Here is a 22873-nt window from a genome sequence, read left to right as displayed (position 1 = left end):
TAGTCACTCATGGCAATATACCATCCTCTGTGCCAGTCTCTCAGGAGCACAAACATTGGCATTCTCCCATTCCAGTACACAAGGGCAAAGAACACCCTGCATCCTCTCCCATCTGCCATACCCATGCAGGCACAACCAGAATCTACTCTACAGATTGTAAGCTCCTCAGGTCAGAGATCTTGGGTCAACTCCCATTGACTTTTACCCCTTGCCTTCTTTTATCTGCATCATGCACGCCAATAGGGCTATCTAATACAATAGTTTTACATTGATATTAATAAATGTATTCAACAATAGTGATTGAAGGAGCAATATACTGGAAAGTGTCTGTACATCTATCAAATACTCTCCCCCTTGGTGGATTACTGTATTTGGTTATAAAGTGTTCACTTTAATACAGCATGTTCCAAACATAATTTAAAAAAACTAGCTTCCCAGTACTACACTGTTGTTATGCCTGTTTTACAAATTAATTCTCACAGGGAGAAAAAAGTCCTCAAAGAGACACCCTTCAGCAGCCAACTGGCTATTTTCCACTTCCATCCCAAATTTTATGTCTTTGGTAATGTGTTCATCATAGTGCAGTCTAACTTTAATTGTTATGATTTAAGTTTTATTTGCTTCTTAATCCATAGATGAATATTGCATCTGCCTTTTGAAAAAAATTGGGAGGAATTGGAAAACTTTACATTTCCTTTCTATTTATACTTGTGAATTTAGTAGAGGATACAATAAGGAGGCATTGCCTAAATGTGTGATTATAAATATGGACTCATGATAGGTTGTAGGCTGTTATCAACGCCTGCCTTTTTAAAGGATTTTTTGGTGCTTATGTAATTGATATGTCTAAATGCTTTGGAGCTGACTAGAAGTTACAGGGGAGGAGTTCGAAAAGAGAGAGTCACAAGGGCTGGGACTGTCAGGATGTCCTTGAGAAAAAGAAAATGGATTACTGATTGACTAAGTGGTAAAAGCAGCATAATGGTAGCAAGCTAGATACTCTGTGAAAGCCAGAGAGAAATCCTCTAGACCAGAGAAGAGTTGGTTACAGCCTGCTACAGCCCTGGTAGTGAAACAGAGATAGAATCCTGACCTTCATTCAATTTTCTCTATCACTTTACAGTTCACTTTTAAGCATGTCATATTCAATTTAACAAAGGTGTACAGGAGGAAATTCATCTTGTATTCATTAATTTGTTAAAATGTAAAAATACCCTAAGTAATGACCATTCGAGTGAATGCTAAGAGGAAGACAAAGACACCAAAATAATGTCAAAATACTACATTTTTAAAAAATTTCCAAGCTTTGGAAGGCATGGTATTGATAGTTTTAAAAACATATACATGTTTACTCATACGCTGTAAATGTTATTTTTGAAATGATCAAAATGAATTGTCCAGAGTTTTCCTCAACCCTCTCCTTTGAAAATTCTTGGCAATTTATTCACTTTCCCCCTAAATGTAAATGCTAGTGGCAATCATTTGCAATCAGACATGTTGAACTTCATTCAGCATGCAAGCTCTAAAATAAAAATAGATTAGAAAAGTAGCTCATCTATACATATCAGCCAGAACCAGGTACAATTTTTAGCTACCAAATACCTTTACCAATTCCAGATTAACCCAACTCATTCTCCACCTTGAAGTGTTAGCAAATCTGTTTTTGTTTGAAAGTCTGTATAACTGTACATTTTAAATAATATTTTCACTATCTAAGAGAAATGCAGGAGCTAGAATACAGTGTTTTCTGCAATTTATCATCCAAGTATGCCAAGGACATATGAATGATGGCACCATTCTAAGCTATATTACTGAATGTCTTTAGCTATTGCTCTAAAGACTTGAGTGGTCTATATTTAATCACTTGAATAAAATATTTTAAAAGTGTGCATATATACAGATATCAGAGTAGCAGCCGTGTTAGTCTGTATTCGCAAAAAGAAAAGGAGTACTTGTGGCACCTTAGAGACTAACAAATTTATTAGAGCATAAGCTTTCGTGAGCTACAGCTCACTTCATCGGATGCATTTGGTGGAAAAAACAGAGGAGAGATTTATATACACACACACAGAGAACATGAAACAATGGGTTTATCATACACACTGTAAGGAGAGTGATCACTTAAGATAAGCCATCACCAGCAGCAGGGGGGAAAGGAGGAAAACTTTTCATGGTGACAAGCAAGGTAGGCTAATTCCAGCAGTTAACAAGAATATCAGAGGAACAGTGGGGGGTGGGGTGGGAGGGAGAAATATTATATAACTATAATATATATTGTATATATATATTATATAACTATTTCCCCATGGTATTTCTCCCTCCCTCCCCACCCCCCACTGTTCCTCTGATATTCTTGTTAACTGCTGGAATTAGCCTACCTTGCTTGTCACCATGAAAGGTTTTCCTCCTTTCCCCCCCCCCCCCCCCCCCCCGCTGCTGGTGATGGCTTATCTTAAGTGATCACTCTCCTTACAGTGTGTATGATAAACCCATTGTTTCATGTTCTCTGTGTGTGTGTATATAAATCTCTCCTCTGTTTTTTCCACCAAATGCATCCGATGAAGTGAGCTGTAGCTCACGAAAGCTTATGCTCTAATAAATTTGTTAGTCTCTAAGGTGCCACAAGTACTCCTTTTCTTTTTATATATACAGATACGCAGCAGTAAAAAATTAATTCATGCTTTATCCTAGAAAAGATGCACATAGGACCTATGAATTTTATTATCTTGGACTCTTCATGTTACCAAACACTAACTGGACTTGAATGCTTCAGCTGTTGTCCCATATCAGTAGAAGGCTTTAATTAATACACTATGGTTTAGTATCAATCTAAATAACTACAGTAGCAGAACTCTTGAAAACTTTCAAGGAAGCTGGATATGTGCCTACAACTCAATCTCTTCAAGAATACTGCCCCAGCATTCACTGTATCTCATGGGATGGGGGCAGTGTCTTGTTCCAAACTCTTGGACAGGAACACAGAAATCTTTCCAAGACATTCAATCCACTTACTAAGAAGAAGAAAAATTACCATTATTTTTCCTTATTATTGAGGAAGGCAGAGCAACAAAGTGGAGGGAGAAAAGAAAGCTTGTCAGGAATATTAGCAAACAAGCCCTTTTCAAGCGGAGTTTCTCAAGTCTGGTCTTCCCTACTTAGGAACATCCCAGATAAGAGTCCCAAAACTGATTGCAAGGCCATTCATGAATTCTTTCCTGAGGTTTGTGTTTGCTCCCCTATAGAAGAGATTGGGGATTCCACCTCCAAACTGTCCACCACCTCTATGATCAGTTGGCACTAAAAGTGATTTACAAAGGAACAAAAAATAAAATTGGTCTTGTGCTGCTATAATGTATAAAAGTGACGCAAAAGGACTTTTTGTCAGTGAAACCTTTCTTTCTTTCTTAAAAATTCAGATCTTGTCTACCCTGGTGACTCTACAGCATCTTAGGGCATGTTCTAATCAATAAGTACTATCAGCAGCCATGCCTCAGATTTAATTCAAACTATACTGTGCAACTTGACTTAAATACATTTCTGAAAGTTCATCATATCAAAAGGAAATGTTCTGAAGCACATTTCCCCCTTGCTTTGACTTCTGTGATGAGTGAAATAATATAGACAGATTGTTTGACTCTCAGGAATGTTCAGCGAATTACAGTACCCAAACAGAATATATTAGATTTCTGCCTGTAGCAGATTATTTTTCTCTCCTCACATTATCTCCCTACTCATAATAAAATGAAAAACAGGTTTCTGGAAAAATAAGTTTTTAAATGTATTCTCTATTTAAAGTTTCACGCCCAATTTGTTCATATCATTCACTAAACTTGGAACAGTACCACAAAAAACCAAACCTCATCATGTCTCTCAAAGTACACAATAGTAAAGAACATATTTAATATTCTAAAATACATAGTAACATATCCGCCGCTTCAACATACAACGTTATAGTTACATTACAGTTCAATATACTGCACCACAGTAGTTAAACTTATGGTAGGTTTCAGAGTAGCAGCCGTGTTAGTCTGTATTCGCAAAAAGAAAAGGAGTATTTGTGGCAACTTAGAGACTAACAAATTTATTTGAGCATGAGCTTTCGTGAGTTACAGCTCACTTCATCGGATGCATTCAGTGAAAAATACAGTGGGGGGATTTATATACATAGAGAACATGAAACAATGGGTGTTACTATACACACTGTAACAAGACTGATCATTTAAGGTGAGCTATTACCAGCAGGAGAGTGGGCGGGGGGGGGGAACCTTTTGTAGTGATAATCAAGATGGGCCATTTCCAGCAGTTGACAAGAACGTCTGAGGAACAGTGGGCGATGAGGGAGGGGGGAATATAAAAGGGGAAATAGTTTTACTTTGTGTAATGACCCATTATGGTCAACCTTGATTATCACTGAATGCACTTGATTATCACTGAATGCATCCGATGAAGTGAGCTGTAGCTCACGAAAGCTTATGCTCAAATAAATTTAAAACTTATGGTAGTATAGATTCTTATGAGTTCTGAGTGGACAGAGAAATCTGGGCATCAGCACTGGGTTATTTCTTTCCTGAGAAAGAAATGGTTAAAGGCTCTAGGATATTGTATCCTAATCTAATTTATCCCCAGATATGTAAATTATTGGACAGACAGAAGACAAACTACACTTTTCCTTTATAACTCACTGTTATAGCACACCACGTGAGAACTCCAACAAGCACCTTTTTTGTTCATGGTCTCGGCCATGTTTCCCTCTGTAGTAGGACTCTGCCTACTCCTCCCAAAATACATTCAATCTTTATTAGATGTATATACAGGGGTTGCTATCACTCAAAATCAAACATTTTGATCAGATGCCAGTCAAAATGAGAGCTGACCAAATAATTATCAGCAAACAATACAACTAACTTATCCTCTTTTTAATTTGTTTGCAAGTTATCCATGAGAAAACTATTGTTTTTAAAATTATTATCAAAAATTAAAAATCATCAAAATTTGCTTAATTGTTTCAGAAAATAATTGTTCATCTATAGTCGGTGCACAGGCAGTTTGTTGCAAGCATTCTTTTTCCAAAATCCAAGTCAGGTTGGCCAACTTTAATGAGGCACAGGTCACATGGTATCATGTTGGAATATTAAGATGATGAAAATATTAACATTTCTTTGGGTGGAAAGTAAAAAACTGACGATGGCATGAGTGTAAGTGACAGCAGAATCTGACCCAATGTCTGCATACTAGGCAATGATTACAAATTAATCTTCAATAATCCCATTTTACTTGTGTTTTTTATTATGTATTAGATCACAAACAATGAACAAAGCTTTATGATTTTAATAACCTTGATTGAATTAGAAACCTAATGGACAGCATTGAACTTAAACACATTTGGCTTAATATAATAGACATGCTTCTGACAAGATTTATGATGATTTACAGAAAAGCAGTTTGCTACTCATGAATGAATGAAGAAATAACCTTGTTTAGTGTTCTCATCCCCTTTGAGTGTAACCAATGCATCCGATGAAGTGAGCTGTAGCTCACGAAAGCTTATGCTCAAATAAATTTGTTAGTCTCTAAGGTGCCACAAGTACTCATTTTCTTTTTGTCCACAGAAAGTATTTCCCTTTGAGAAAGAAGTAGCCTGGGCCCAAAATCAATGAAGAGAAAAGAAGTTTAGCAACTCAATATATAAGATTCAAGTGGCCTCCAAATTACTTTTATTCCATACTCTTTGAATCAATCTTAAATTAGGTTAATTAGTCACTCTTTAATGCATTTGAAGGCTGTAGTTTCTAAATGAAGCAATGGATGGAAGGTTGGGATAAGGACATAATGAGCCAAACGCCTCATATTGAGGTCAATGACAATAGTACATTGTCTTCAATGGTTCACGATTAGGCCCAATCGGAGCAGACAGACATTCTCAGAGTGTCAAATTCACAGGGGAAAAACTGGAGAGGATGGAGGTTTCAGGATAAATACCTGCAGGCATCACAGAAGAAATCCTGTCACAAGTAAACATGATACACGTAATTCATTGTGCCTCTCTTAATAGAACCTGACAATATGCAGAGATGAGCAAATTGGTAATATGGTTTTAGTACTATCATAGAATCATAGAATCATAGAATATCAGGGTTGGAAGGGACCCCAGAAGGTCATCTAGTCCAACCCCCTGCTCAAAGCAGGACCAAGTCCCAGTTAAATCATCCCATCACATATGGAAAGATAAGGCCTTGTTAATATTTCATTCAGAAATTCTTACTTTTAGTGCTTTGCATCTCTGTCAGACATTTACTCAAAGATCTAAGATACTATGCAACAATGGGATCTAAGGGAAGGCATTTATGCCACCGTTCTATCTCATTAACAGTGGGTTGATTTCACAGCTTGAGGGAGAGATTTAACCCATGCAAATAATAAATAATTTGAAGACCATGGGAATCACTGTAATGAAATGACTTTCATAGATAACAGCACATATGCCCACGCACAAACACACCCATCCCCTCAGGGTAAATTCAGGGGTCTTATGTTTTTGCTGTTAAATATACCTTTTTCAACATAAATTTGGTAGCTTCTCAGTAAATTATGTGCATTGATCACTTCTGCTATCATATTGTTTAAAAGCAAAGTTAATATTTTAAAAACAAGTTGCAACAAATGAATAAAGTCCTAAGAATTTTTTGCACTCACTCAGGGACAAATTATGCCCCTCTTTCCAGGATGGCATAAGTCCCTTGTGACGTTTCACTCCATATTCTTTATGAAAATATGCTTATGATATGAATACGACATAACTGAGATATACTTTATGCAAGACGGCTCATGTGAGATATCATTGCAAAGGTTATGATTTATTGAATGTGATTATCCAATTTGTATGCCTGAATCATTTCTGTATTTGAAGTTAGGAATATTAACTCTCTATCTGTATTTCAAAGGTGTTACTTTAGCTGCCACCCCTCATCAGTGATTCAGGTACAACAATGAAAAAACCAAACAGACCTAATGGGCCAATAGTGGAGACAATGGACTGTGAAAGAGATGAGTCTTCCTGTGGACACTGTGGAAATCCAGCAGCCTGGATTTCTACATAGAGTGCTTCCACCGACGTGCACGAGCTGAAATTGTGGAAAAGCAGCATCGCTTACCCCATAACCTCAGCCATGCAGAACACAGTGCCATCCACAGCCTCAGAAACAACTCTGACATCATAATCAAAAAGGCTGACAAAGGAGGTACTGTCGTCATCATGAATAGGTCGGAGTATGAACAAGAGGCTACTAGGCAGCTCTCCAACACCACTTTCTACAAGCCATTACCCTCTGATCCCACTGAGAGTTACCAAAAGAAACTACAGCATTTGCTCAAGAAACTCCCTGAAAAAGCACAAGAACAAATCCGCACAGACACACCCCTAGAACCCCGACCTGGGGTATTCTATCTTCTACCCAAGATCCATAAACCTGGAAATCCTGGACGCCCCATCATCTCAGGCATTGGCACCCTGACAGCAGGATTGTCTGGCTATGTAGACTCCCTCCTCAGGCCCTTCGTTATCAGCACTCCCAGCTATCTTCGAGACACCACTGACTTCCTGAGGAAACTACAGTCCATTGGTGATCTTCCTAAAAACACCATCCTAGCCACTATGGATGTAGAAGCCCTCTACACCAACATCCCACACAAAGATGGACTACAAGCCGTCAGGAACAGTATCCCCGATACTGTCACGGCTAATCTGGTGGCTGAACTTTGTGACTTTGTCCTCACCCATAACTATTTCACATTTGGGGACAATGTATACCTTCAAATCAGCGGCACTGCGATGGGTACCCGCATGGCCCCACAGTATGCCAACATTTTTATGGCTGACTTAGAACAACGCTTCCTCAGCTCTCGTCCCCTAATGCCCCTACTCTACTTGCGCTACATTGATGACATCTTCATCATCTGGACCCATGGAAAAGAAGCTCTTGAGGAATTCCACCATGATTTCAACAATTTCCATCCCACCATCAACCTCAGCCTGGACCAGTCCACACAAGAGATCCACTTCTTGGACACTACGGTGCTAATAAGCGATGGTCACATAAACACCACCCTATATCGGAAACCTACTGACCACTATTCCTACCTACATGCCTCTAGCTTTCATCCAGATCATACCACTCGATCCATTGTCTACAACCAAGCTCTACGATATAACCGCATTTGCTCCAACCCCTCAGACAGAGACAAACACCTACAAGATTTCTATCATGCATTCCTACAATACCCACCTGCTGAAGTGAGGAAACAGATTGACAGAGCCAGAAGAGTACCCAGAAGTCACCTACTACAGGACAGGCCCAACAAAGAAAATAATAGAACGCCACTAGCCATCACCTTCAGCCCCCAACTAAAACCTCTCCAACGCATCATCAAGGATCTACAACCTATCCTGAAGGACGACCCATCACTTTCACAGATCTTGGAAGACAGGCCAGTCCTTGCTTACAGACAGCCCCCCAATCTGAAGCAAATACTCACCAGCAACCACACACCACACCACAGAACCACTAACCCAGGAACCTATCCTTGCAACAAAGCCCGTTGCCAACTCTGTCCACATATCTATTCAGGGGACACCATCATAGGGCCTAATCACATCAGCCACACTATCAGAGGCTCGTTCACCTGCGCATCTACCAATGTGATATATGCCATCATGTGCCAGCAATGCCCCTCTGCCATGTACATTGGCCAAACTGGACAGTCTCTACGTAAAAGAATGAATGGACACAAATCAGACGTCAAGAATTATAACATTCAAAAACCAGTTGGAGAACACTTCAATCTCTCTGGTCACTCGATCACAGACCTAAGAGTGGCTATCCTTCAACAAAAAAGCTTCAAAAACAGACTCCAACGAGAGACTGCTGAATTGGAATTAATTTTCAAACTGGATACAATTAACTTAGGCTTGAATAGAGACTGGGAATGGATGAGTCATTACACAAAGTAAAACTATTTCCCCATAGTATTTCTCCCCCCCACCCCCCACTGTTCCTCTGATATTCTTGTTAACTGCTGGAATTATCCTACCTTGCTTGTCACCATGAAAGGTTTTCCTCCTTTCCCCCCCCCCTGCTGCTGGCGATGGCTTATCTTAAGTGATCACTCTCCTTACAGTACTTGTGGCACCTTAGAGACTAACAAATTTATTAGAGCATAAGCTTTCGTGAGCTACAGCTCACTTTGGTTCCGCAGTTTCTTTGAGAGTGTGTGGCACAAGCTGTCAGCATAGTCTGTGTGGTATGTAGATTTTAATGGATTTTTTACCTTCAGTCCTTTCGGTATGATGTCCATCTGTTTGCATTTGGAGAGGAAGATGATGTCTGTCTGTATCTGTGCGAGTTTTTTCATGAAGTTGACAGATTTCCACTCTATACGGCTAAATTCAGTGCCTTGCATAATGACAGGTTTCAGAGTAGCAGCCGTGTTAGTCTGTATTCGCAAAAAGAAAAGGAGTACTTGTGGCACCTTAGAGACTAACAAATTTATTAGAGCATAAGCTTTCGTGAGCTAAAAAAAGCTCACGAAAGCTTATGCTCTAATAAATTTGTTAGTCTCTAAGGTGCCACAAGTACTCCTTTTCTTTTTGCGAATACAGACTAACACGGCTGCTACTCTGAAACCTCTCCTTACAGTGTGTATGATAAACCCATTGTTTCATGTTCTCTGTGTGTGTATATAAATCTCTCCTCTGTTTTTTCCACCAAATGCATCCGATGAAGTGAGCTGTAGCTCACGAAAGCTTATGCTCTAATAAATTTGTTAGTCTCTAAGGTGCCACAAGTACTCCTTTTCTTTTTGTGGACCCTAAAGACAACCTACGAGCAATGGCTGCCACAACCATGCAGAGACATGGGTCCGAGTCACTTGGTACTGGATACCCTTCCTCCCTTTTTGAAATGCCAGTGGTTTTGGACTAGAAGACAAAGGGTTCCCACCTTACAAAAGAGCTATATAAGGCAGGGGAGTGACATCATCATGGATGTCCTCTGCCTCCCCATCCAAAGAGACAAACACCTGGAAACACCTGGAAACAAAAACTGAACTGGTGGGAGAAGGGTTGAACCCAAGTTGGAAGGGCGTCTAGCTTGTGAGTAATAATACCTGGATCTCAAGAGGAACACCAGTGCAGCTGCCTTTCAAGACTTTCTGCAATCTGCCTGCAACAATATCTAGGATGAGAAATACTATTAGTAACCAATTTCTTTAGTGAAAATAGCTTAGTTTGCGTGTTTAGTTTCATTTGCTTAGTTATCTGCTTCGTTCTGTCTGTTATCTCTTATATTCACTTAAAATCCACCTTTGGTAGTTAATAAATTTATTTCTTGTTTATAATAAAATCCAGTTTATGCAATTTCTAACTGGGGGGGCAAGAAGTGTGCACATCTCTTCACATTCAGGGAAATAGCAGATTTTTATGAGCTTGCACTGAGCAGATTTTTCTATGCAGCACAAGACAGTATTATTTTGGGTTTATCTCCCCAATGGGGTGCGCATGTGAATCTTCTCACACAGAGCTGACTTCAGTCTGTGGCTTCATCTATACTAAACATTTCAAAGCGCTGTAACGGGAGCACTCTTGCAGCAGCACTTTGAAGTGTGAGTGTGGTCACACATGAGCTCTGGGAGAGAGGTCTCCCAGCGCTCCTGGTAATCCACCTCCATGAGGGGAATAGCTGGAAGTGAGGCTCCCAGCATTTGGAGCCTGTCCACAAGAGTGCTCTAAAGCACTCAAACTTGCTAAACTCAGGGGGGTGATTTTTCACCCCCCTGAGTCAGCAAGCTAGAGCGCTATAAAATGTAACTGTAGACAAGCTCTGTGTCTGCAGCGGGGTATGGCCTTATCTGTGCATGTGTGCTGCAAGACGCCAGAGAGTCTAATTCAGCAAAGCAAGGAGAGGGATCCCAGGCTGACTGAGCATGGGAGGCTCAGTGAAATCCCAGTACATCAGGTGGCATCCTAGAAGAGGGGGTCCAACCCGTCACATCCCTAACCAAAAGTAACATGTGATTCCAATGCAGAGGGGTATGAGAGTGCCCCTATGGAACCTCCTAGTAGCACACATACCAGCTTTTTGCATTATGCTTTAGAGAAATGTGCATAAAGTGGCAAATCACATTTGGCATCCACATTCAGTTTACGGATCACGGCTCTTGTGACCCCACTATGATATTACCTGCTACTGAGCCACAGATATGACACATGATAGGACAGACTGTAAAGATCAATAGGCCAGTCGTTAGGGGGACAAGGTGAGTGAGGTAATATATTTTACTGGAGCAACTTCTGTCAGTGAGGGACAGAAGATTTTGAACTTACACAGAGCTCTTCTTCAGATCTGGGAAATGTACAGACTGTCACAGCAAAATACAAGGTGGAACCAATTGTATAGCATAAGTAGTTAATGCACATTTCAAGGGACCATTCAAGATGAAGTGGCTCATTAACACCTCTCCAGTCATGGGAAGGAGTAAATGGTTTAATAGATTGTTGTAATAAGCTATAAATCCAGTGTCTGTATTCAGCCCATGATTTTTAGTGTCTAGCAAAGTTATGAATTTAAGCTCCCGGTTAAAAACACCACTGTTAATAGCTCAGTGATTCTCCAAAGCCAGAGACTCATTTTTTCTAGAAAGGAAGATAACCCATGGGAAACTAAAACAATTTTTAGCCTATGAGCACTGATCTAATCTATATCTTGTTGAAATCAATTTATAATATAATATGCAAGTTCCACAATAAATCTCACCAGAGACCAAGTACTCTGCTTGCATAAGCAGCTGAGTTTCTTGCAACCCTCTCCAGTATTGCCAACTCCCACAATTTTATTGGCAGTCTCATGATATTTGGTGTTTTCTTAAAGCCCTAGACTCTGGAGGCTTGTGAATATTCCAGAATCACAGCTTTCTTTTAAATAAAATAGGTTTCTAGCCCTCCTGGTTTCAGAGATGTTGCATCCGATGAAGTGAGCTGTAGCTCATGAAAGCTTATGCTCAAATAAATTTGTTAGTCTCTAAGGTGCCACAAGTACTCCTTTTCTTTTTGCGAATACAGACTAACACGGCTGCCACTCTGAAACCTATACTTCCACAAACACAGTTGTTTATATGTTTACTTTAAAAAAATTCAGTGAGAATGAATGGAATGAAAACTGATTTATTTTGGGTCCCAGAGTGTTCTTGAAAATTAGATGCTATCCTGATCAGACAACATTTAACACTATTTAGCCTGGATATTCTGTTCCAAGAGGATGAGTAAACATGCTTCAGGATAGCACTGGCCTGTTGTGCAGGAAAAACTTGACAGTTTCATTGCCATTAGCTGCATACAGAATGGGGAACTGTACATAAGCTCTCTGCATTGGCATTTCCTGGCTCAGGCCTATCATTAGTATTAATCATAGGGGCAAGACGACAACCTTCACATAGTGTTCCTGTCGTATGTTATTGATTAATACAATTAATGTCATCAAAAGGCTACTGGACATTGTTATGGCGATCTCCCAGTATGATGAGCAACATGAAATTTGTCCTTGTCTGGAACAGGACCAAAGAACTGTAGGATCAGCTCCACATGTGTTCCAAAGTGGATGGTCTCCCATGTGCTAAGTGTCACTATCTTGTAAGAGTTCTCACAATGAACAACACTGATGTTGTTGCTCTACAAGAAACTTATGCTGGAGACAATGAGCAAGCTGCAAGATATGAAATTTATACCTATGAACTCATTGCCACCATGAAAGATGTGAAGTATGGCATCGCCACATACACCTGGCAGCGTTTTCCAGATGTCTTGGTTCTGGAGGAATCCAAGACCATGGGAATTTCTATTGCTGCTATAAGAATTGGACAAATTACCATAACACATATCTATGAACCTCCAAATCTTGAACAGCCAAAGCCCACAATACTGTCTTTTTTCCACCCAGCTGTGCACCTTGATGACTTTCATCACTCACTAGGGGGCTATAACAGAAATGATTCAGTTAAGTAATTCACAGGTTGGGCTTCATTTGCAAATGTCCATCTTCTTTTTGACCTCAAACAAACTTTTCACTTAGCCAGATGGAACACTGAGCAAAACACAGACCTCTGCTTTGTGATGAAAGACAATAATAATGTCTTTATTATTATTGCTTTATTATTAGTGCTTTCTAAAGAAAGATAATAATAATGTTCCTCTGCAAATTTCGCAAACATTTCTTGGGAATCTTCTTTGCAGCCAACACCACCACACAAATCTGCATGTTGGCTTTTCCACTGATCGAATCAACTCCAAAATCATGCAGGAATTTCCGCAAGGTGAACTGGATTGCATATATAGAAATAGTTGAAGACAGATTTGTCAACTGCTTTCAGAACAGTATGGAGATAAAGGCTTTTGCTCAAGACATCAAGGTCATAAAATGCTGCAGCACTATTTCTGGCCACAGTATTGAGCAACTGTAGGTACTAGAAACCCAACCTGGGGTATTCTATCTGCTACAAAAGATCCATAAACCTGGAAATCCTGGATGCCCCATCATCTCAGGCATTGGCACCCTGACAGCAGGATTGTCTGGCTATGTAGACTCCCTCCTCAGGCCCTTCGTTATCAGCACTCCCAGCTATCTTCGAGACACCACTGACTTCCTGAGGAAACTACAGTCCATTGGTGATCTTCCTAAAAACACCATCCTAGCCACTATGGATGTAGAAGCCCTCTACACCAACATCCCACACAAAGATGGACTACAAGCCGTCAGGAACAGTATCCCCGATAATGTCACGGCTAACCTGGTGGCTGAACTTTGTGACTTTGTCCTCACCCATAACTATTTCACATTTGGGGACAATGTATACCTTCAAATCAGCGGCACTGCGATGGGTACCCGCATGGCCCCACAGTATGCCAACATTTTTATGGCTGACTTAGAACAACGCTTCCTCAGCTCTCGTCCCCTAATGCCCCTACTCTACTTGCGCTACATTGATGACATCTTCATCATCTGGACCCATGGAAAAGAAGCCCTTGAGGAATTCCACCATGATTTCAACAATTTCCATCCCACCATCAACCTCAGCCTGGACCAGTCCACACAAGAGATCCACTTCCTGGACACTACGGTGCTAATAAGCGATGGTCACATAAACACCACCTTATATCGGAAACCTACTGACCACTATTCCTACCTACATGCCTCTAGCTTTCATCCAGATCATACCACACGATCCATTGTCTACAGCCAAGCTCTACGATACAACCGCATTTGCTCCAACCCCTAAGACAGAGACAAACACCTACAAAATCTCTATCATGCATTCCTACAACTACAATACCCACCTGCTGAAGTGAAGAAACAGATTGACAGAGCCAGAAGAGTACCCAGAAGTCACCTACTACAGGACAGGCCCAACAAAGAAAATAACAGAACGCCACTAGCCATCACCTTCAGCCCCCAACTAAAACCTCTCCAACGCATCATCAAGGATCTACAACCTATCCTGAAGGATGACCCATCACTCTCACAGATCTTGGGAGACAGGCCAGTCCTTGCTTACAGACAGCCCCCCAATCTGAAGCAAATACTCACCAGCAACCACACACCACACCACAGAACCACTAACCCAGGAACCTATCCTTGCAACAAAGCCCGTTGCCAACTCTGTCCACATATCTATTCAGGGGACACCATCATAGGGCCTAATCACATCAGCCACACTATCAGAGGCTCGTTCACCTGCGCATCTACCAATGTGATATACGCCATCATGTGCCAGCAATGCCCCTCTGCCATGTACATTGGCCAAACTGGACAGTCTCTACGTAAAAGAATGATTGGACACAAATCAGACGTCAAGAATTATAACATTCAAAAACCAGTTGGAGAACACTTCAATCTCTCTGGTCACTCGATCACAGACCTAAGAGTGGCTATCTTTCAACAAAAAAGCTTCAAAAACAGACTCCAACGAGAGACTGCTGAATTGGAATTAATTTGCAAACTGGATACAATTAACTTAGGCTTGAATAGAGACTGGGAATGGATGAGTCATTACACAAAGTAAAACTATTTCCCCATGGTATTTCTCCCCCCCACCCCACCCCACCCCCCACTGTTCCTCTGATATTCTTGTTAACTGCTGGAATTATCCTACCTTGCTTGTCACCATGAAAGGTTTTCCTCCTTTCCCTCCTCCCCCCGCTGCTGGTGATGGCTTATCTTAAGTGATCACTCTCCTTACAGTGTGTATGATAAACCCATTGTTTCATGTTCTCTGTGTGTGTATATAAATCTCCCCTCTGTTTTTTCCACCAAATGCATCCGATGAAGTGAGCTGTAGCTCACAAAAGCTTATGCTCTAATAAATTTGTTAGTCTCTAAGGTGCCACAAGTACCCCTTTTCTTTTTGTGAATACAGACTAACACGGCTGCTACTCTGAAACCTGTAGGTACTGCGTTCTTTTAAATGTGCAGAGTAGCAAAGCATGCACTCTCAGTGATGAGCTATCTCAAGGATCTGTGCTGGCTCCTTCACTACGACTTACCTGACACAATTTTGCATAAGTTCTCTTATGCGGTGACATTGCCCTTGCAACAGAACACAAAAGATCTTACCACTACCCATGACACCCTCGCCAGTGACTTCAGGATAATGGCAGAATACTTTCAATATGGGAAGCTCCACACCCACACCTCCAAAACCTGGGTAACAGCCTTACACCTAAACAAGAATGCTGCCAATGAACCACTCAGTATCTCCCTTTGTGTTCAATGGATCCAAAATGAGCTCTATCCAAAGTATTTGGGTATAACCTTGGACTAGCTTGAAAAGATTGGGGGAAAAGGTAAAAGCAAGGAATAACCTTGTCCAAAAACTTGTGGGCCCAACATGGGATGCCAATGCGCACACACTTAGAGCAGTGACTCTAGCACTGGTCCACTGGACCAATGAATTTTGCGCACCTGTCTGGGCAGGCAGCTGACATACCAAATGTCTGGATAGGCAGCTTAATGCAGTGTTGAGAATCATAACTGGAACATTAAAATCAACACCTGTTCAATGGTTCCCCATCCTGGCACAAATACTCCCACCAAAAATCCAGATAAGTGCACATACACAGCTCATGAACAGACACCAAAGTAAAAAGAGAGTGCACAACCATTGTTTACATGTTTAAAAAAAAATACTCAGACACATAGATGAGTTGGAATAAAAGTTAAAACATGCCACTTGAGCTCATGAAAAACATCCTCTTATTAATTAGAGCAACAAGTGCAAATGCCATCACTGCTGCCAGGGCTGTTCTAGACTGTAGCTGTTCAGATCCAGAGATTATAATTGGGAAGCAGAGAATGACTGTCATACTAACTAGCTTTGTTGGCTATATTGTCATTTTTCTCAAGGTCACAGTAAAATTGTGAATGCAAACTGCTGACTGGTGGGGCAGGGGGAAAGGGTTTCCTACGTCTCTAAGACTCAGCCTTCATCAGTTTGTAAAAAGAAAGAAAATGCTGGGATAAACTCTATAGCAGCAGCAGCAGGTCTTTGAAGGAATGGAAGGCATATGTCATTAAGGCACAAAAGACTCTTTCTGATATGGCAGTGGAAATATTTGAATCTTCTTAGCATCTCTCCCCCTGAAGTACCGTAAATAAATGCCGTGTTCATAACAGTCATTTCAAGTGGCATCAGACAAAAATTTAGCATAGTTTTTTTAAAATGCTGGGGAGACAGGCTTGTTATTAGCATCACCAAAAAGATGGAATTCTCCAGGCCGGGGGTTGGGGTGTGGGGAGGGTGAGGGCTCCGGCCGGGGGTGTGGGCTCTGGGGTGAGGCCAGTGATGAGGGGTTTGGGAAGGGATTCTGGGCTGGGACAGGAGGTTGGGGTGTGGGAGGGGGTGAAAGCTCTGGGGTGAGGCTGGAATAAGGGGTTTGGGTGCAAAAGGGGACTCTGGGTGGTTCCAGGGGATTGGGGTGTGGGGGCAGTGCGGGGTCACAGCAGCATTTACCATGGCTTTGATGAAGCAGACACCGGGTCCCTGTGGCATCTAGGCGCATGGGTGACCAGGTGGTCCCACGCAGTGCACGCTGCCTTCGCGCCAGCAGGCACTGTCCCTCGCAGCTCCCATTGGTCACGGTTCCCGGCCAATGGGAGCTGCGGAGCCTCCCTGGCCACCCATGCGTTTAGGAACTGCAAGGACCTGACGGCCACTTCCAGGATCCACGTGGAGCTAGAGCAGGCAGGGAGCCTGCCTTAGCCTCAGGCCCCCCCGCCCTGCCGCCCGTACTTTTAATGGCCCGGTCGGTGGTGCTGACCAGAGCCGCTGAGGTCCCTTTTTGATTGGGAGTTTCAGTTGAAAACTGGGCACTAGGTAACCTTAGTCTTGCTCCCTACAGAAGCAGCAGGATTTTATAGATTTTAATCTTTTGTATCGTTTTGGCACTATTGCTATAAATTTGACAGCATGGGCAATAAAGAATAGTTTTAAGTATGTCCTTTGGCCTATCGCCCGTGTACAATTTAGATCTCTTCTCTTCCAAGTGCCAGACAAGCACAGAGAAAGGGAAAAGATTATGATCTGGCAACACCACAAAGCTTGCTTGGTCTGATGGGATTAGAAGCACAAACAAAAACTTTCAAAATCTAATTACTCAGCATATTATACAACTTTCTAACAGTAATAGGGATGCTTATTTCCCCTCCCCCCAACACACACCCGAAATATAGGCTCTGGAGGTTCAAAACTCCTGTAGAAAAAACACATGAACATATACACATCCCTAGACAGCTAGCTCAGGACCAGTAAATGACTAACAAGATGTACTGTACATTGACTTTTTCCACTATTTCCATTCCAGGCAGAGGAATGGGTTCAGCAGTCTTGGTGCCTAGTTAGTTCCATGCAGTCAGTCAAGAGACTTAGGGCCAAATTCTTTGCTGGTATAACACCACTTGTGTCAATTGAGTTACACCTGTAGAGAGTCTGACCCTTCATATTTTGACCTTTTGAGTATATTTCTAGTTTAATGAGCCCAGTCCTGTGAGAGGCATGGTTGCGACCCCATTGTGAGCACTTCACAAGATGAGAGCAAATCTCTCCAGGACTGATTCTTATCTCACTGATTTAAAGAAGTATCCATGAGCCCAGAATCAGTCCCCAAGTCTTTGACCAGTTGTAAGGCTGCTGTCAGTCAGCTTCAGAGTGTTTATCCCTCTGATTAAACCATGAAGATGGTGCTCATTATGGGAGGTAACTGACAATAAGGAGGAAGTAGTCTTGATAAATGGGTAACACTGAAACTTAGAGACCATGGACCTGATTCCCAGGAGGGGCCAAGCTATGCTTGGGGCAGGACTGGAGTGGGAACAGTGGTAGCTTTATGCCACCTCTACAGATGCTTGACTTTGTGGCCAGTCAGTGGGACAATTTGGCCACACCTACCATAAATTAAAGTAGTCCCCATGCTTAGGGTTGCCAGCTTTCTACTTGCACAAAACCGAACACCCTTGCCCCACCCCCTCTCCTGCCCCTCCTCCCATGCCCTGCCATGTCCCGCCCCTTCTCTGAGGCCCTGCCCACGCTCCCTCCATCCTCCCCTCCCTCTGTCGCTCCCTCTCCCCACCCTCACTTGTTCATTTTCACCAGGCTGACTCAGGGAGCTGGGGTGCAGGAGGGGGTGAGGGATCCAGCTGGACGTGCGGGCTCTGGGATGAGGCCAGAAATGAGGAGTTCAGAGTGTGGGAAGGAGCTCCAGGCTAAGGCAGTGTGTTGGGATGCAAGAGGGGGTGAAGGCTCCGGCTGAAGGTATGCGCTACAGGGTGGGGCCAGGGATGAGGGATTTGGGGTGCACGAGGGGGCTCTGGGCTGGGGCTGAGGGGTTCAAAGTACGAGAAGGGGCTCTGGTCAGGGGTGGGAGTTGGGGTGCGGAGAAGAGTGAGGGCTCTGGCTGGGGATGCAAATTCTGAGGTGGGGCTGAAGATGAGAGGTTTGGGGTGTAGGAGGGGGCTCCAGGTTGGGACCAAGGGGTTCAAAGGGCGGGAGAGGGATCAGGACTGGGGCAGGGGGTTGGGGTGCGGGAGGTGGAGTGAGGGCTTCGTCTGGGGGTGTGGACTCTGGGGTAGGGCTGGGATTGAGGGGTTCAGAGGGCAGGACGGGAGATCAGGGCTGGGGCTGGGGTCTGGGAAGGAGTCAGGGGTGCAGGCTCCGGGAGGCACTTACCTCAAACAGCTCCCAGAAGCAGCCGGCATGTCCCCACTCTGGCTCCTCCACGGAGGCGCGGCCAGACTCTGCACGCTGCCCCGTCCACAGGTGCCACCCCCACAGCTCCCATTGGCCTGGGAACCACAGCCAATTGGAGCTGCAAGAGTGGCGCTTGGACCAGGGGCAGAGTGCGGAGCCCCCTGCCTGCCCCTACTCGTAGGAGCCATTGAGGGGACATTCTGGCTGTTTCCCAGGAGCTGTGCAGTGTGGAGGCTAGCAGGGAGCCTACCAGCCCTGCTGCATGGTGCCACCAACCGGACAGTCCACGGCCCAGTGAACAGATCCCTTTGCGACTGGGTATTCCAGTTGAAAAATGGACACCTGGTCACCCTATCAAGGCTATTCTAAAGTATGCCTGGCTGGCTGCAATCACTGGAGTTGTTAAGACAGCTAGGAATAGCCAGAACATAAATCTACTCTGGCACTACAGGGGCATTCTTAGAGACAAGAGCAGCCCAAAGGGCCATAGAAGAATGGAGAACTGAGCTCCTTTATTCTGCAGGCAAGATAAAGAGAGATCTTCTTCTACTGACTCAGCCTTATGCCATGTTAGTGCTCTGTTAAGCACCCAAAAAAAAAAGTGTATGGTTGCTTCAGCAGGCTACCATGGAAATCCTATTTCTGAGCGAATACGGCCTTAGAAAACTGACTAGAAAAACTGCATCTAAAACACACTGAATGCAATGCCAGAACATGAGAAATTAACAAGATAAAAATCTGCAAGCGTTTTTAAGTTTTCCCTCTTTCCAGCCTCCCTATCCCCTTGTTTCTTGCCTTGCTTGGCTGCAAGTACTGTTGTGAGAATTGACAATACAATTGTTATTTTACACAGAATTAGCAACATCACTAGGTTTGAATGGAGTCCCACCTTATCATTTGGTGTATGTTTATTTGTCAAACTCCAGCAAGATGGCGTAATATGCAGTGCATGAAGTTGGCTGATGTTTCTTATTCTGTTAATAGAGAGCACACAACAGCTGACATGCAATTCTTGATGCCTTTTCTGTTAAGCTGCTCTGCAATCCTGTTCTGATGGCTTTTTGTATTTGAACAGTCAAATTCATTGACTGTTCCAGCTCAAAGCTGTACAAAGAACTTCCCTCTAAATTACGTTGTGGGGACATTTACAGCTCACTTAAAACAAAATTTAAAACCCCCCACCCTTGTCATTAATACGCTCTTGAAAAAGACCTTCACGCTACAGGTCTGATACTCTGATACACAGCATGATACACTGTGTACATCCTTTCCAAATCCAAGATCGTATTCCCACAGCAGGGAGTAAAACTTGATTCATATCATAAAAGCAAAATATGACAGGCTGAAATGAGAAACTATACTTGTAGGAATAAGAAACTGGGGGGAAAATACCCAGAAACACAGCTGTAACAGCAAATACAAAGCAGTGCCGGGACATTTTTCTTTCAAAGAATAACACATTTGTGTGTTTGTTTTTAAATAAACTATTCAAAGTTTAATCCAAGTGCAACTAAAACCATTTTAAAAGGGATTAGATCTGCCTTCCAAGAAAAACACACAAAATACACAAATTATTCCCTCTGACTCCTACTACCTAAGTCACCTTAACTCTATCCCCAGTTTTAATTATTAAATATTAATTAAAAATAACAATGAAACTAACAAACATATAAAAATCATCAGAATGACCAATTATTTTTACATTACACTCTTTTCTCCAGTTCTTCATCTGTTTACAATCTAGTTGGGTTGTAAACCCTTTAGGACAGGACTGTCCTTTTGTTTCATGTTTTCATGGCACCTAGCACAAGAAGCCCTGATCCATGACCAGGGCCCGTAGGCACTACTGCAATATAAATAATTATTAATTTTTTTCTTTTAGATTGAAAATTGTATAGGGCAGAGATTTAATCTTCTCCATTTTTGTACAGAATCCAATACAATAGGGGCCCAATCCTGACTATGGCCTTTAGGTTTTACCATAATACACATGATGATTATTATTATTAATAAAATAACAATAATAATAGGAGACTTTTCACAGTTCTAGAAAAAAAACTTATAAAATGCCAGCAGCCAGAGGGAATACCAGAAGGAGGGAGGGAATGGTGCCAGATTTTGTACCAAAAATGACATTTTCAGTGTTTGCTGTCTTATATTGGTGAGTACACGTGCAGTCCTCTCTTTCTCACAAAGGGGCAAATCCTGATCCTTTTACACATCCAAGAAAAGTTCTCCTGGAACTACTGCAGAAAATAGAACCTTCCTCACAATCTCTGCAGCAGCTACTACTGTCATTGTGTCCCAGCTTCTACATCTATGGTGGCCAAATCTGACCTATGGATCTGAACCAGGGATGGTCAAACTTTTTGGCCCGAGGACCACATTGGGGAATAGAAATTGTATGGCGGGCCATGAATGCTCACAAAATTGGGGTTGGGGTACATGAGGGGGTGAGGGCTCTGGGGTGGGACTGGGGATGAGGAGTTTGGGGTGTAGGAGGATGCTCTGGGCTGGGACCAAGGGGTTTGGAGGGCAGGAAGGGGAATCATGGCTGGGGCAGAGGCGCGGGAAGGGGTTCAGGTTCTGGCTGGAGGTGCAGGCTCCGGGGTGGGGCTGGGGATGAGAGGTTTGGGTGCAGGAGGGTGCTCCGGGCTGGGATCAAGGGGTTTGGAGAGCGGGAGGGGGATCAGGGCTGGGGCAGGGGTTTGGGGCATGGGGAGAAGCTCAGTGGGTGGGCTCCAAGCAGCGCTTACCTCAGGTGGCTCCCTTCTCAGTGGCGTGTCCCTTCTCCAGTTCCTATGCAGAGGCGCAGCCAGGCGGCTCTGTACGCTGCTCCATCCAAGGCACCGCCCCTGCAGCTCCCATTGGAGTAGGTAGGAGCTGGAGCAGGGCCATGCTGCGGCTTCCAGGATCCGGGTGGTATGGCCCCCGACCCAACACCCCAGCCAGAGCGGGGTCGAGCTGCATGGTGCAGCCCTGACACAGTGCGCTGGCCAGAGCGGTGCCGAGCCATGTAGTGCAGTTCGCAGGCCGGATCTGGCCCACGCGCCATTGTTTGCCCTGATGTGGACAGTCAAGGATCTCTCCAACCTACACACACTATCCTGTTCCACCATTAACCTATTGAGCCTTCCCCAGAGAGTGATAGGCAGGGTTCATCATTTATTACAGTAATTAAGGTTGTGATAACGCTGAAAATGATCAAATCAGGAACTAAAGTATGCTTAACAAATGAATACTTAGGTTGAAATTTTGAAGTCAAGTCAATGGGCGTTTTGCCATTCATGGAAGCCAAGATTTCACCCCAGGAGTATGAATCATGAACAACAACAAAACACTTCAAAACACTGTTTTCTTCCATGGCAGAATAGGGCCTCTGGTAGCTGCTACAGTAGATAAATTAAAGTTGTGGGCAAGATTGACTCTTTGTAGCCATAACTGAAATGCAATCGTACTCCATGCACAAATTTGATTGTCAAGTACAATTACTAATCAAATCGAAATCATGCTTACATAATACAAATTCACATTTCATGTCAAAGTAATAAAATTGTCAAATAAAACATAAGCACAAGGAAGAGTTTGG

The sequence above is a fragment of the Dermochelys coriacea genome, chromosome 11 (assembly GCF_009764565.3).
Source record: "Dermochelys coriacea isolate rDerCor1 chromosome 11, rDerCor1.pri.v4, whole genome shotgun sequence".
NCBI lineage: Eukaryota > Metazoa > Chordata > Testudines > Dermochelyidae > Dermochelys > Dermochelys coriacea.
This window is presented reverse-complemented; position numbering follows the sequence as displayed.